The sequence below is a fragment of the Lampetra fluviatilis genome, chromosome 10 (genome assembly GCF_964198595.1).
Source record: "Lampetra fluviatilis chromosome 10, kcLamFluv1.1, whole genome shotgun sequence".
NCBI lineage: Eukaryota > Metazoa > Chordata > Hyperoartia > Petromyzontiformes > Petromyzontidae > Lampetra > Lampetra fluviatilis.
Window position 1 is genome coordinate 14,479,369 of NC_136284.1, and position 13,567 is coordinate 14,492,935.

Below are 13,567 nucleotides of genomic sequence, written 5' to 3' on the forward strand. Positions count from 1 at the left end.
GAGAGGACAAGGAGGCACACACAGACAGGGAGACAAATCCTGCGATGGATTGTTGCATTACAGCATCGTCAGAGGTGGCTATGGCTTGGGAAGTCCTTTATCCAGCAATGGTTCTTGGTCCTTGTAAGTCATGTGATGAGTCGTCATACGGACGAACCAGGCTCTGCAGTTGTGTATTTGTCTCACTGCTGCCTGTCAGTAGTCCACATTTACTCCAATTATCAGTAATAATAATTCAAATGTATAATCGCATTCCATCCTGGGATTCCAATGTGCAATGCATAAAAAGCAGAAAACTAAAACAGAACCAGGGGCAACCGATCAAACTAAAGAGGCAAGGCCACTTTAAAGGGATGGGTTTTCAAAGCAGACTTAAATATATCTACCGACTCTGATTGCCCGACTTCAAGTGGCGAGGCGTTCCACAGCTTGGATGCCACGCTATTGATGATGAGCGAAGCCAAAATTTGTAAATCTACACTGAGCCTACGTGTTAAACAAATCTACACTGTATGCGCTAATGTCGCAGTTTGGCATGCCCATATTATGATAACAGACAGGGAAGTGGGATTTTAATGAAACATTTTTAGACAAGTCTGTCTCACTGAGAAAGTCTAAAACGCGTTAACTGCAAATTGTTTATATATATATGTAAACGCTTAAAAAGCGCAACATCTAAGTCTATACCTCGCTGATGAAATGTAAGAGCAGCATCTCCCATGCCTTCATCCTCCCCTGTAAAATAGTGCTGCTAAAGTGTTTAGTCAATATCTCGTTCTGCTTTGCATCTCGGCACCGCGAGCAGAGGATTGCCATTGTCAGCGGACTTTAAAAGGGCATGGCTTAGCTGTTGATGGACTATCGCTGCCGCGCAAGTAAAGCCACTTTATTGATTAAACACACTAATTAGTTTAGGACGAACCCTTCCGATGCTGTGTTTTCCCTGTGCCCCCCGTGTTGTTTAATGTAAGGATAACCCAAGTACAAGTATGTACGCATACAAGTGCAGGACTGTACTGCACTTGAACTATACAAACATTTGTAATAAAATGCATTTTAATATTTACTACTACTACACACACAAATGTAACATACAATATTGTGAAACGAACCATACGTCCCACTTTAAAATCCCTGGGACATTTATGAGAGCAGACCATGAGTACAATACCCACGTTTAACTTCGTGCAGTACACACTTCGTTATTTTAATTCGCGTGTACTCCTTACTGTGATGCATTGTTCAAAAATGAAAAATATAGAACACGTACTGAAAGGTGAGCGACTATTGTATTGAATTAAACTGAGCATGGATGAAAGAACATACACAGGTTAATGGCATCACCATCCACATTACACTTGAGAAAAGTGAGTGGGTTTGGCCAGGACACTTCATGGCCACAGTGGTGAGATGTCATCTCCCTCGCCTGGTACGCAGGAGGTCGTGGGTTCCAGCCCGACCCTGACGTTTGCTGTATATTCGGAGTTTGCAATGTTCTCCCCGTGGTCGCGTGAATTTTTCTCCGCATCCTCCGGTTTTCCCCTCCACATTGATAAACGTGTGTTTAGGACATTTCTCTGCGATACATGTCCACGTGATAATCCGCTTCGTGGAGCTATCGATTGTGACCAGGTACGCTCCTGAAACAGCGCGACGTAGCTCAGTGGGCCTTACATGGTAGAATAGAAATTTTTTTAAATTATTCTTAGAAGGAATTGACGAACGATGGTCAAAAATAACGACGGAGCCGAAGGCCAAGGAATGGAACGCGTCCAGGAGGAAGTACCACCGAGGAGGAGATGAAGCGACGGAATGAGCTCGTGTACAGGCGCTGGATGGATCGTTGCTTCACGACATCGTGAGAGGTGGTAGCAGCTTGGGGAGGCCTTTATCCAGCAGTGGATTGACCATAGCTGATGATAAGAGCATTTTCGCTTTCTAAAGTAAAATAAAAATGATTATTATGCCACTCTACCTTTGTGTCAGTGGTATCGCCAATTACGGCAATTAAACCACTGTCCTCCTAAACGCAAAACTCACAAATTGTTATTCTCAATGGCAACGAAAACTGATGTCTTTACTCCTAATTACACACGTAATAATGAACTCCATCATAATTATGAAAGTATTAATTGCATTTAAATGTAACATTTGACATGCAGACAGTTTTTCTCCATGAAGGTCACTCAGGATGGATATGTATATTCCCACTAACGCGTCTCTGTGTGTGTGTCTGTATCAGCATTTTTTGACACGCTGATTAAAATTATCTTTCAGTGCCGAGCGGCATGTACAATACTGCACTTGCGTTTGTGACATGTCATAAGGAAAGGAGCGCATGGCAGACACTACTGTTTGTCATCTCGCCTGCTTGTATGTCATTGTCACAATCATCATCAGCCATGATCTATCGGCTGCTGGATGAAGGCCTCCTCAAGCCATCGGCATTCTTCAAGGTCTCGCGACGCACCAATCCATCTCGCTCCTGCACACCAAGCCGGGCCTCATCGCTCCGTCTTCTCAGAAGTGCTCTCAGGCGCGTCCCCCACTTTGGCTGCCACTTCGTCGTCATTCTCAGTCACCTTCTTTGTTCTTTCGTTCGTCTCTCAATCCGCTTGTCCTGGCGAGGGTCGCGGCAGCAGCATGCTGAGTAGGGCAGTCCAGACCTCCCTTTCCCTGGCGACAGACTCTAGCTCTTCCTGGGGAACTCGCAGGCGTTCCCAGGCCAGCCGGGCGACGTCGTCCCGCCAGCAGCAGCGTGTCCTGGGCCGGCCTGGGGGTCTTCACCCAGTGGGACATTGCTGCTGCTGCTGCTGCTGCCCGGTAGAGTTCCAGGGGAAGTCCACCAGTGGGGCATCCTTACCGGGTGCCCGAACCACCTCAACTGCCTCCTCTCGATCCGGAAGAGCAGAGCGGCTCGACTCTGAGGCTCGCACGCGTCCTGCCCAATGGCACCTTTCCTTGCCTGTCAACATGATGTCTCTAATTTGTGGTTAGTCTCTTACCCGTCACGTGCTCCTAGTTCTGTTTCTCGGTGTAATCCCACGCGAGCGCCTCTCCCCGTGCTTCCTTGCACGCGTCCAGTTTTTGTTCTGCTTAGATTGGCAATGTTTATGTTCCATCCGTCATAGCAGGTGACACATACTTATTTAAATATACTTCTTTCGAGCGATGTCTTTTATTATCAATGTCAGGTTTAGTTTAACAAAAAAGAATTCTCACGTGTTGTCCAGCTGTTGTCCAGCTAAAACTATATTGCACTTGCTGAGCTAACTTGTTCGACAGAGACCTTTATTGCCTCCTATTATATGTTTGAGTCCTTCTTTGCAACATTTCTTTATTAACTTCGTCAATAATTCCCATTGGTTGTCAAAACGACTGTGTCTTAATCATTTACCAATATTTGTTTACACTATTAGTTCTCCAATCCTGTTTTCCATGGACATCTTATGGTGTCGCTGTGAATAACGTGTTTGCCTGACACCCATTGTCATCTGTACTGCTACTTTCTTTATGCATTCATAATTTCGCAGTTCCATGTTTGTAAACGTTGAATGTATTTGTTTTGGTTTTTGTTTTTGAGATCTTAGCCATTGTACAGTATGTAAGTGGTCGATGGGAGAGACGTATTTTGATTTAATCTTTTCATATTCTTATCATCTTGAAAGATGAACATTTTCATCTTTCATCGTCAACTTTCAAAATCTTTTAATCTTTTAAGATTAATTTGTCTTCTCAATATTACGATTGATAGTACAGAGTAGGTAAGTGGTCGATGGTCGAGAGATATTTTCTCAACTCAGCCAGCTCATGTGGTTGGTTTGCTCATGGCTTCTGCTGATGACCACCTGCTAATGTTATGTTCAGGTGAATAGAGCAGACGAGAGGGTAGAAAAAAAGACAGAAACACGTGAAAACAATATAAGCATGATAAAAAAAAGTTTGATCCAAAAATTCGACCGTGATCCAGAATGGTGACGATGTTTCGAATGTCTGTGGGGAATAATCGCTTTTTTGCCGACCGTACAATCTACATTCTCAAAACCTTCTCAACGCGAGTATGAATTCTTCAGTGGTTCATTGAACCGCGAGTCTAACCCGCATGCGTGCAGCTGTCCCATGCAGCACAGAACGCATTTTTTTTGCTGTCCGTGGGTGTTATACTCCCGGATCATAAATCAAAAATGTCCAGCCCCTATAGTGAATGGGCCAGCTCTTCTATTTAGGGGACAGGGCTCAAATGTCCTGTGGAGCGATGGGGCAATGAGTCCCGGTCTCCATGATCGGGTGCAAGAAGGATGATGCGGAAGTCGTGCCAGTGGCCGAGGCCTATCCGTTTGCCTCCGTGTCAGCTTTCCTTTTTTTCTTCCTGGGATAACAATCACAACCGTCCATCTTGGCTAAAACTGTCACAGCTATTTAGCGGTATGTACGCGAGTGGTGAATTTCACCGTTAAAAGGAAATGCCACCGCGTCTCGGTGATGTTTTATACATGACGGAGGCTGAGAGGGCCCACGCAGTGACCATCCACTTCACAAGCTCTCATCAAATGCCAAGCGCGTGCCACCGAGCAACGTGGGGGGGGGGGAGCCGAATTGGAAATTAAGCAATTTGAAGGGCTGACAAGTCATGGAATGATGCGTGTAGAAATAATTTAAAATGCGTGGATGAAAAAAAAACAATTAAATATCGTGAACTGGGATGGGAGATGTCAGCGGCAGGAATGACAAGCAGCGGATGAGACGAGTGACGAAAGTGGCAGCCAGGAGATGGAATGTGCATGAGTCTCTAACCATGGGGAGACGGGGACATGGTGGCCAGGGCATGTGAGGAATGGGAAAGAACGCAGCGGCATCAGCACCCTGGATGCGATGGCGAAAATTAGGATAACTTTGCCCCATGCAACGTCTGTCTTATAAGTAAAAAAAAAATCTACTTTGCATGTGAACATTTCTTATGAAGTCGTATACACCTCGTGAGTTATATTTTATTGATACTTCGTTAAAAATGTAAACACATCTGTAGACATCGGCAGCCACGCTAGGGGGTGCTGTGGCTCCAAACGTGAACAGATGTCAAGCAAAGGGCAATTGGGGTAACACTTCCGTCTGGTGGTGCATCCTTTTTGAAATCGTTTCATTAACTGCTGACTTTTTTTTTTAAAAGAGCGAATTGTTTTTTTTTCTCTCTTTCTTTCAATCCTCCCCTTTCCGCCAAAGGGTCAATGTTAACGGGAGGCATGGCTGAGTGGTATTTTTGTTGAAGGATGTGTGCTCAAGACGACCGGGCTATTGGCTTTGAATTATTAAGCTGGGGACCCCCACATTTCACCCTGCCTCTCTGAGATGGACTGCCGTCCAGCCCAAGTGCACTTTAACAGTCAGCCATCCATAATAGAACAAACTGGCCAGACCAGACCATGGAGCGAGTTAGCACATTCAGCATTAATAGGTTAAATTTAATTGTGGCTTGTTACAAGAGGAATGTACACTAAAATGGAATGTATCGGGTTTATAACAAGGTAATTCGTTTTTTTATATATACGGTCAACCCAGATTCAATTCCGAGCCACGGCTAACACGAGTAGCAAGTGCCATCTGAACCTGTCCTGGGTATCCGCACCGTCACCGATCTACGCTGACCATTGTGGTGAAGTATGTAAATAAACCCCCAGAGCCAACATGGTGTGGGAAGGCATTCATCCTCTGGTGGATTGAGAATGGCTGGTATGATTGTATTTATTTCACCGTTGTCACGGCTAGTGCTGTTGCATAGAATGCCCATCCGAATGGCGCTGCGGTTCGTGCGCTCGACTTGCAATGAGAATGTTATGAGTTCAAATGACTTAGTCCATCAGCCATACTCACTTGATACAATTATAATGGCATTGTGGGTAGTCAACATTTCACAACGCGCTAAAGGCTGTCCACACTTACATTATTTATGTAGGCTTATACTTTGATATTATTTTTGTAAAGAAAACATTTCTTGGGCTATGTTGATTTGGAACTGCATAAAAAAATGGTTTTATCATGCATGACAGCAATTACCTAAATTTATCATTCCGGCCCAAATTGAGTCACCTTTGGTATCCTGCTAGCTCCGAGTGGCTCAATAACCGAATGGAATTGAATACAGTAATTGTTGTTATTGTTGGGTTGTCTGTATTGGGTCATGATGCCTATAAACAATAGTACATTGTTTTTACAGATTTTGGGACTTTGTTTGATGCACAAATTAGCAAGTGGTATATTGAATGACGTTCCCAGCAGAATATTGAGTGTAACGGTGTTTAATTTCAGTGATAATTATATATATATGCATGTGTAGTAAACGCACACAGGCGTGGCCAGTCAAATTGCAGCACAAGGACATATCCTGGTACGGGTGACAACATTGCACAATAGGTTGCAAATAGTGCACAGTTCATAAAGTCTTGAGCATACGGACGCGGAGACATAACGCAGGGTGTGAGGCCCACAATTCACGGCGATAATACTGAACGTGTCACACGTGCCATTGTTTTCATTCAGAATCTCATTCACCGTGCTGGAAATTTCATTTACATTAACTGCTACCAATTGTCAATGTAGAGCACATTGCGAAAATGCAATAATTACGCAACTTGGCACACGTGATGTTCGTAAAAAAGAGTGAAGCATTTTGTAATGTGCTTTCATAAATGTGTTTACAGAAAACTCAGTGTATTATATATTTGTTATGCCTGTGATCAAGTCAAGTGCAATGTGCCCGATCACATCAGATCACCGAAGCTAAGCAGGATTGAGCCTGAGTAGGACTTAGATGGGGGCCCACGATGCACAACAGAGTTGTCATAGGGCTTTGAGGGCAGTATGGAGGGTAGCAGAGGGCAGTGCAGCTGACCAGCGTGGCGAGGAATGGCCAAAACGCCCCTTGACCGACATTGTCAGAGGCCTTCATCCAGCAGTGGATTAATAAAGGGCTGTACATTTTGTTATTATTATTTCCATATCCATGGAATAATGTTGAACAATAGGATACGTTTTCCAAACCTTCTGGGCGATTACTTTTATCTGCAAACGGATGCGGAAATTAAGGTGAGTTCAGTGATTCTGGAACATTACATCCAGGTGACTAATCCAGATTGTTTCATGATTTAAGACCCGATATCTCACTTGTCAATACGACCCGAAGTCGCAAACTTTGAGCAGTTTTAATTTATTTAAGTGGACAAAAGCTGAATTGTGCGATAACCATTTAAAATGAGAGGGTTTATCAAATTATTCGCTCGTATTGGCCAGGTAAATAAATCACTACTGGTAATGTTTTGCTTCATTAGGTAGGATCAATTTTACTCTGGCCCATTGCTGATAGGACAACTATGATGAAGGTGCCACAACTTTTTAAGTTCCTCATCCTATTTGAAATACATGGATGAGGAATAAATTATCCGTGGATATGTTTCGTATTGTTTTCATGCATCAATTGTATACACATTGTATTTATACTGTTCAGGCCTCAAGAGCTGGGGCCAGGCTGAATTGCGGGAATATCATCATATATATATACTCCTATTTTTTATGTGCACTTTGTTCGTTGTCGTTCCCTCGCCCCTCCGATTAGCACGGTTGGCTCGGTGCGGTGCAAAATAACTTCAACATACATTGCACGGTCTGTGGTGTCTGTGCTGAGACCATCAAATTCATTACCTGTGAACACCTGGTTTAGCCATGGCTGACTACCTGGATTGGTGTTCCGCTTGTGCTCTGACAATGCAACCTGAACCTTGAGCCACTCGGCCACTTGAACAGTGGCCTAGCGATTAATGTTGGCTTTCCTCGATAACAAATGCAACTACATTCTTATATTCCGTCGTGGTTCGAGTGACGATCAGTTGAAAGGTTGTAAGTTCAAATCATTTGAAGGGTTTAACACAACGTATCATAGAATGCCTCTGCTTTAGTGGCAATTCAGCAGTGAACGTCCTATGGGGAGACTGGGCCTGCAATGCTCATGTGGAATTTCGACCACATCATTGACTACACAACAGAAATAAATGCCACCCCATTGCTTCGTTTTAGCAGGGATATACTTTGATATACGTATGGGTTGGACAGTTTGAAGGTCAGTGAACTCGCCTTTGCGGTCCTAGGGTTCAGAAGGTCACACACCAGCGGCGGTTAAAGAATTAATGCTCTATGAAGTCGATTGGCTGTAAAACACCCCATTAAGTTCATAACCAGTTTAATCTTTTTGAGGATCATTGTGAGCCAATGGTGGGGTTTCCAGTGGTACAATTATAAGAGAATCATGTTTACATGGACAGATGAATCCACGTTATTTGTCCTGTTCGCGAGCACCTATTTAGGCCGGTATGGAACAAGGGCCGTGGTGCGGTCAGGCTCACGCACATCCTACAAACGTCGTGTCCCTGGTGCCGATACAAAATATTAACTACATTATGGATGTCCGTATTTTGAACTTCTTTAGCACCGTACGTAGCCAACCATGCTAATCGGAGGTGCGTCAACCAATAGCAGGCATAGGCCAAGTGAAGGTTATGATTTCCACAAGTTTTCATGGATAACAAAGAAAAATCTTGGTAAGCAAATTAATATTATTCGATTTAAGAATTGAACTAAATCAGATGAAAATAGCTTTATAATTAATTTCGTATGTGTGATGTAGGTATAATAGCGGAGTTAAGCTGCAGAACAGGGAGTTGGAATTTCACAAATACATTTTTATTCTCTGGACTTTTAACACAGGTGCACGTAGACTATTCTAGGAATTGCAAGGTACAACAGGGTAAGCAACTGGGAAGTTTTGAACAGAGCAGGGCAAGACAGCATTGTAGTCAAGAAGATGAGATCATAATGGCTGGGCCATGTGCAAATGATGGAGGAGGGCAGATTACTGAGGCAGGCAATAGCAGGGCACCCACAGGTTGCCAGTGAAGGGGAAGACCTAAAGCCAGATGGTGGGATGTTGTAAGAGCAGACCTTGAAGGTCACCAACTATGGGCTGTTAATGTGAGGTGGCATCAATGTTAATGACCTTGATTATCTCTTGAATTGAGGAAAAATCGATCCAGTTAATGAGTTCATTCGATTGTACAACATTACTTTGCCCAAGGCTATTGCTCATCCAACATCCTTTCTCTAATTATGGAGTAGTGTGTAAAGAGCAATACTCATCGCGGAGTATAAGTAGCCACTGGAGTAGTATTAGAACGGCAGTGAGCATTCATTTTAAAAGCAGGGACGGCTTGATGATGTGAACTGCAGCCTGAAATCTACTGGCGCGACCTGCTACTGACCCTGTGCACACCTCCACCTCGCCGGCGAACCCTGGTGCTCAAATGGAGCCAGTGTATTGGAATTCTGCTGGAGGGAAGGAACTTTATTGCTGCATTTGGCAAGGGCGAGGGATTAATCAGCATTTTAATACCATGGGTTATAACCACCATAAAGACCACTCTCCACCATCACCATGCATCATTATCATGGCTCCACAAAGTAATAGAGTAATAAAAATCAGTGCATTTAATATCTATGACCATATTAACATAAATAAACACGATGCCATGGGGGATAAGAGGTGGGGAAACAAATTGCTTAGATAATTGTATATCATGTTAGGGGAGTACATATATATATTCAAATTACCCTTGGTCGCTGATATCCTTTCTCTGCTCGCCAACGTATGTGTACGTCTTCATAAAAACACAGTTGTCTTAATCTTCAGCCTTTCTATTTCAGAATCAAAATATGTATTTGTACGAGAGGAATACGATGAGCTATGAAGCTCTTTCTTTGCAGATGTCCAGTAGGTGCGGGTCAGAGCATTGGAACAAACAGTACAAAAACACGATAGGAGTGCAAAGCATTGGGAAGGTAAACAAATCACTTAAAAATATACAAATAGAACTAGACAATGTTTTATCTTACCAGGTTAAACCCACTGGGGTATTCTCGCTTCTTTTTCAGAAGCGACCTGGCCACAAATGATACCTCTTCAAAATGGCTTATCATGTGGACATTTGTAGCATCAAAATAATCTAACTAATCGAAATGCATGTTTCTAAATGTATATACCCATGTGCATTGTCGTCACGATACAGCACTGGGCGACAAGGGCAGAAACGATAATTTCAGCAAGTGGGAAAAAAACACGCTAGGTCAGACATTCAACTCTTCCTGCAGCCAAACCTGCACCTCACACTAACGCAGTGCATGTGTGATCATGCAATTCGATGCTGAAATTTCAGATGAAGCTATATGAATACTGATCACTTGGTATAACTCAGATTATTCGTATTAAGAAAACATCTTTTGGGATTTGGCGTCCTGCCCCTATTATCGGGGTGCAGTGTGCAGTTGACTTCAGCCAAGTGCACTCCACTGCACTGCCTCCTTAAACACATGCTGTGTTGTTCGTCGCATTCTCCTGCCATCATCTCGCTGAGATGTTAACTACCTCACCTAGTATACAGGGCATGGGTTCGACCCGGACCCTGACGCTTACCGTATTTTTGGAGTTTGCGTGTTCTCCCCGTGGTCACGTGGATTTTTCTCCACATTTTAGTCTTATATTGGAGAAATAAACGCGTGAAGATAAATAGGCAAAGTAGTAACCATCTCAGATGTGTTCATGAAACACATTCCTGCGGAGGGAGCTGGTAGGAACGTTGGGTTGCTCGGTCAATGGCCAGGGTCAACGGCGGCGTGGTGTGTTCTGCAAATATGGCCGACTGTGAGGGGGGGCACAAGCCGGCGTGAGTAGGTTAAACGTTGAGTTTTATAAGGGCACCACGGGGTGACCAGCCCCTCCCCATCCAGCCCCACCCCCTACTCAGCCCCACCCTCCCCACCCAGCCCCTCCCCACCCAGCCCCACCCCACCCAGCCCCACCCCACCCAGCCCCTCCCTCCTCACCCAGCCCCTCCCTGCACGACGGACACAATAATCCCCTGTGGGCTGGTGTAACCAGGAGGTTCCCTACCAGTAATACTTTCATCATCACCAATAGTAATAAACTACGCAGTGATTGATGAATTAACAAAGAAGGAAATTGGGGCAAAATATCAACAAATATAAGCAATCTATAACACATTTGCTAAACAAAAGGAAACCATCGTTGGAGCTAAACAACTGGAAAACCCAAGAGTGTTGACATGAAGGTCAATTATACAAAGCATACCGGGAGTAAAATGATGAAATAAAGAGGGAAGCGAGATTTTTGAAAATCACATTTTAGATATGTATAAAGGAACGTGTTTTCAAGAAGTGCATATCACCTGCCATGCCATATGGAATGTACACATGGACTTTTGACGAAAAACATGAAACGGTAGAAAAGTACCCAAAGCAAGCATTGGATTGCTGCTTTTCTGGAATTGTCGGAGCGTCCGACTCGCACAAGGGATGTGTTCATATCCAGGGTAGCGGGCCATCATTATGCAATGGTTCATAACATGCATACGTACCCACTTGTGGGATTTCATCAGTGTTCACCATGTAGATAATGGGTTCCACCATCGTAATGTGTAATTTCCACTATTGGCTAAGAGCCACCTATGGAGATGAGCAACTGTCCCAGACCCCGACACTAAGTTCACTCGAGCACGAAAACCGTGACTTTCTCTGCATCAGCACAGAAATGGAGGAAACCTTTTACATCCTGATCGAGAGCCACAGAGTGGGCAAGTTAAACGAGCTGAAAAAAACACTGACATGTATATTGCACTGCTGTTCATTGCGTTCCAAATTGCAGCAAAGATATAGCTCATTTGGGATTCTTGAATAAGGTCAAAATGAATATAACAGGACATTGTTTTTCATCGTATGTCACATCGGTCATTATAAAACGAATACAATATACCGTGATATGTGGACGGGTTGAGCATTACAATTCAGCCCTAGAAACCAATTAGTGTAAAACTGTAAATCATTATCTTCTATTACTTCCCACATCATTAAACTCACAATACTATCTGGCTGTTGTCTTTTGCCGATAATATTTCTAGCCATAACTTCCTTAGTACTGGGATATTTTAAATACTCATATTGTGTTAAATAATTTACCCACTCTTTCATGTACTAGACGGCATGTGCTCCCAATAAAGTAACATAAATGTTCTACAAGTCCAATTTAATTAAGAATTTGGGAATTTGTTCCATATTGGCAAAGGGGACCCTTCACTTTGGTTTATAGCCCAGCAGAACATAGAACAACCTGCATTGGACATGCACAACCTAACACCAAAACGTAGCCGTAGTACCCAGAATGTGGTCAATTCAATGGATGAATATGGTCCAATGTTCTTCGCTTCACCACTGCACCAATTTTCAAGTGATTGGCGCAATTTTTTCAAATTACCAAGCACACATTGGTGTACGATTGCCTTAATTACAAGGCCAATGTCAGTGTTCACGAAAGTGGCCCTGTGTGTGTGCAAGTATATGTGCAAATAACATTTTAATAATATGAAGCAAATGAATTTGACCTCTGAGCAGACGAATTTTTGAATTGTCTCTCGACAGAAACTGCTGTGTATTATAAAAGCACTTTACTCGTGAACATATGGTGCCTTCAAATCTAGTCGAGGGTAAGCTAAGCCAATCACTGCTGGAGGGTATATACAACCGGTAACACTTTGTGAGAATCAAGTGGATTCCTCGTGTCCGGTAAGGACTGGTTCCCCAAAGTGGGAATGTTGAATTCCCACCAGTGAGCCCAGGCCGAGCCGGTTGAGGTCATGGATTTATTTAATCTGTATAAAACTGTGCCTCCTTCAACGGAGATGTTACTTTCTACATATATTAGAACGTATGTATGGAAACAATGTTTAGGATACAATGTATTGTACTCATGCATAACATACAAGAAACCAGCTATGGAGAAACCCAACTCTGGTACATAGGTTTTTGGGTTAGGTCGCGTAAATATATAAATGTTGTGTCGTTAAAACCCGCCACCACCCAACACTGCTAACTAGTAAGGGTTGTCACAATCATAACGTGCCAATTCGTCACTAGTACAGCACACCGGTGTTGGTTTGCAAAGCCACAACGATATTTATATATTAACGCGATTTAACCCAAAAACCTATTGATATTGGTCGCAAAAGCCTACGTGTTAAACCAACTATGGTAGTGAACAGCAATGTAAATTCACTGGTTGATTTAAAATCTCATGGTCCCATTGGCCACTTTACATTTTGCTTAGTATTATCTTTAGACTGTACTGTTATTGCAATTTAAATGCTAAAATACAACTTTTCAGATTCTTCCCATTTCACTGAATAGGGGCTATAAACTACAGATGTCAGTATATTCATTAAATTTAGAAATGTACAAATAAATTGGACCCTACAAATAATTTTGATATTTAGATTTTTTTTACATTAAAATATCCATGCCCGCTAGGAATGGAAAAATGTGTTCACGCTCATATGCTGAACATTTAAATGATTGTCCTGCAGCATTGTATATATGTACATGAAGACTAAAAAGGCACTTGCCACGTTTTGAATTTTACTCGGCCTAGCTTCATGAGCGTGGTTATTTACACAAACGGAAG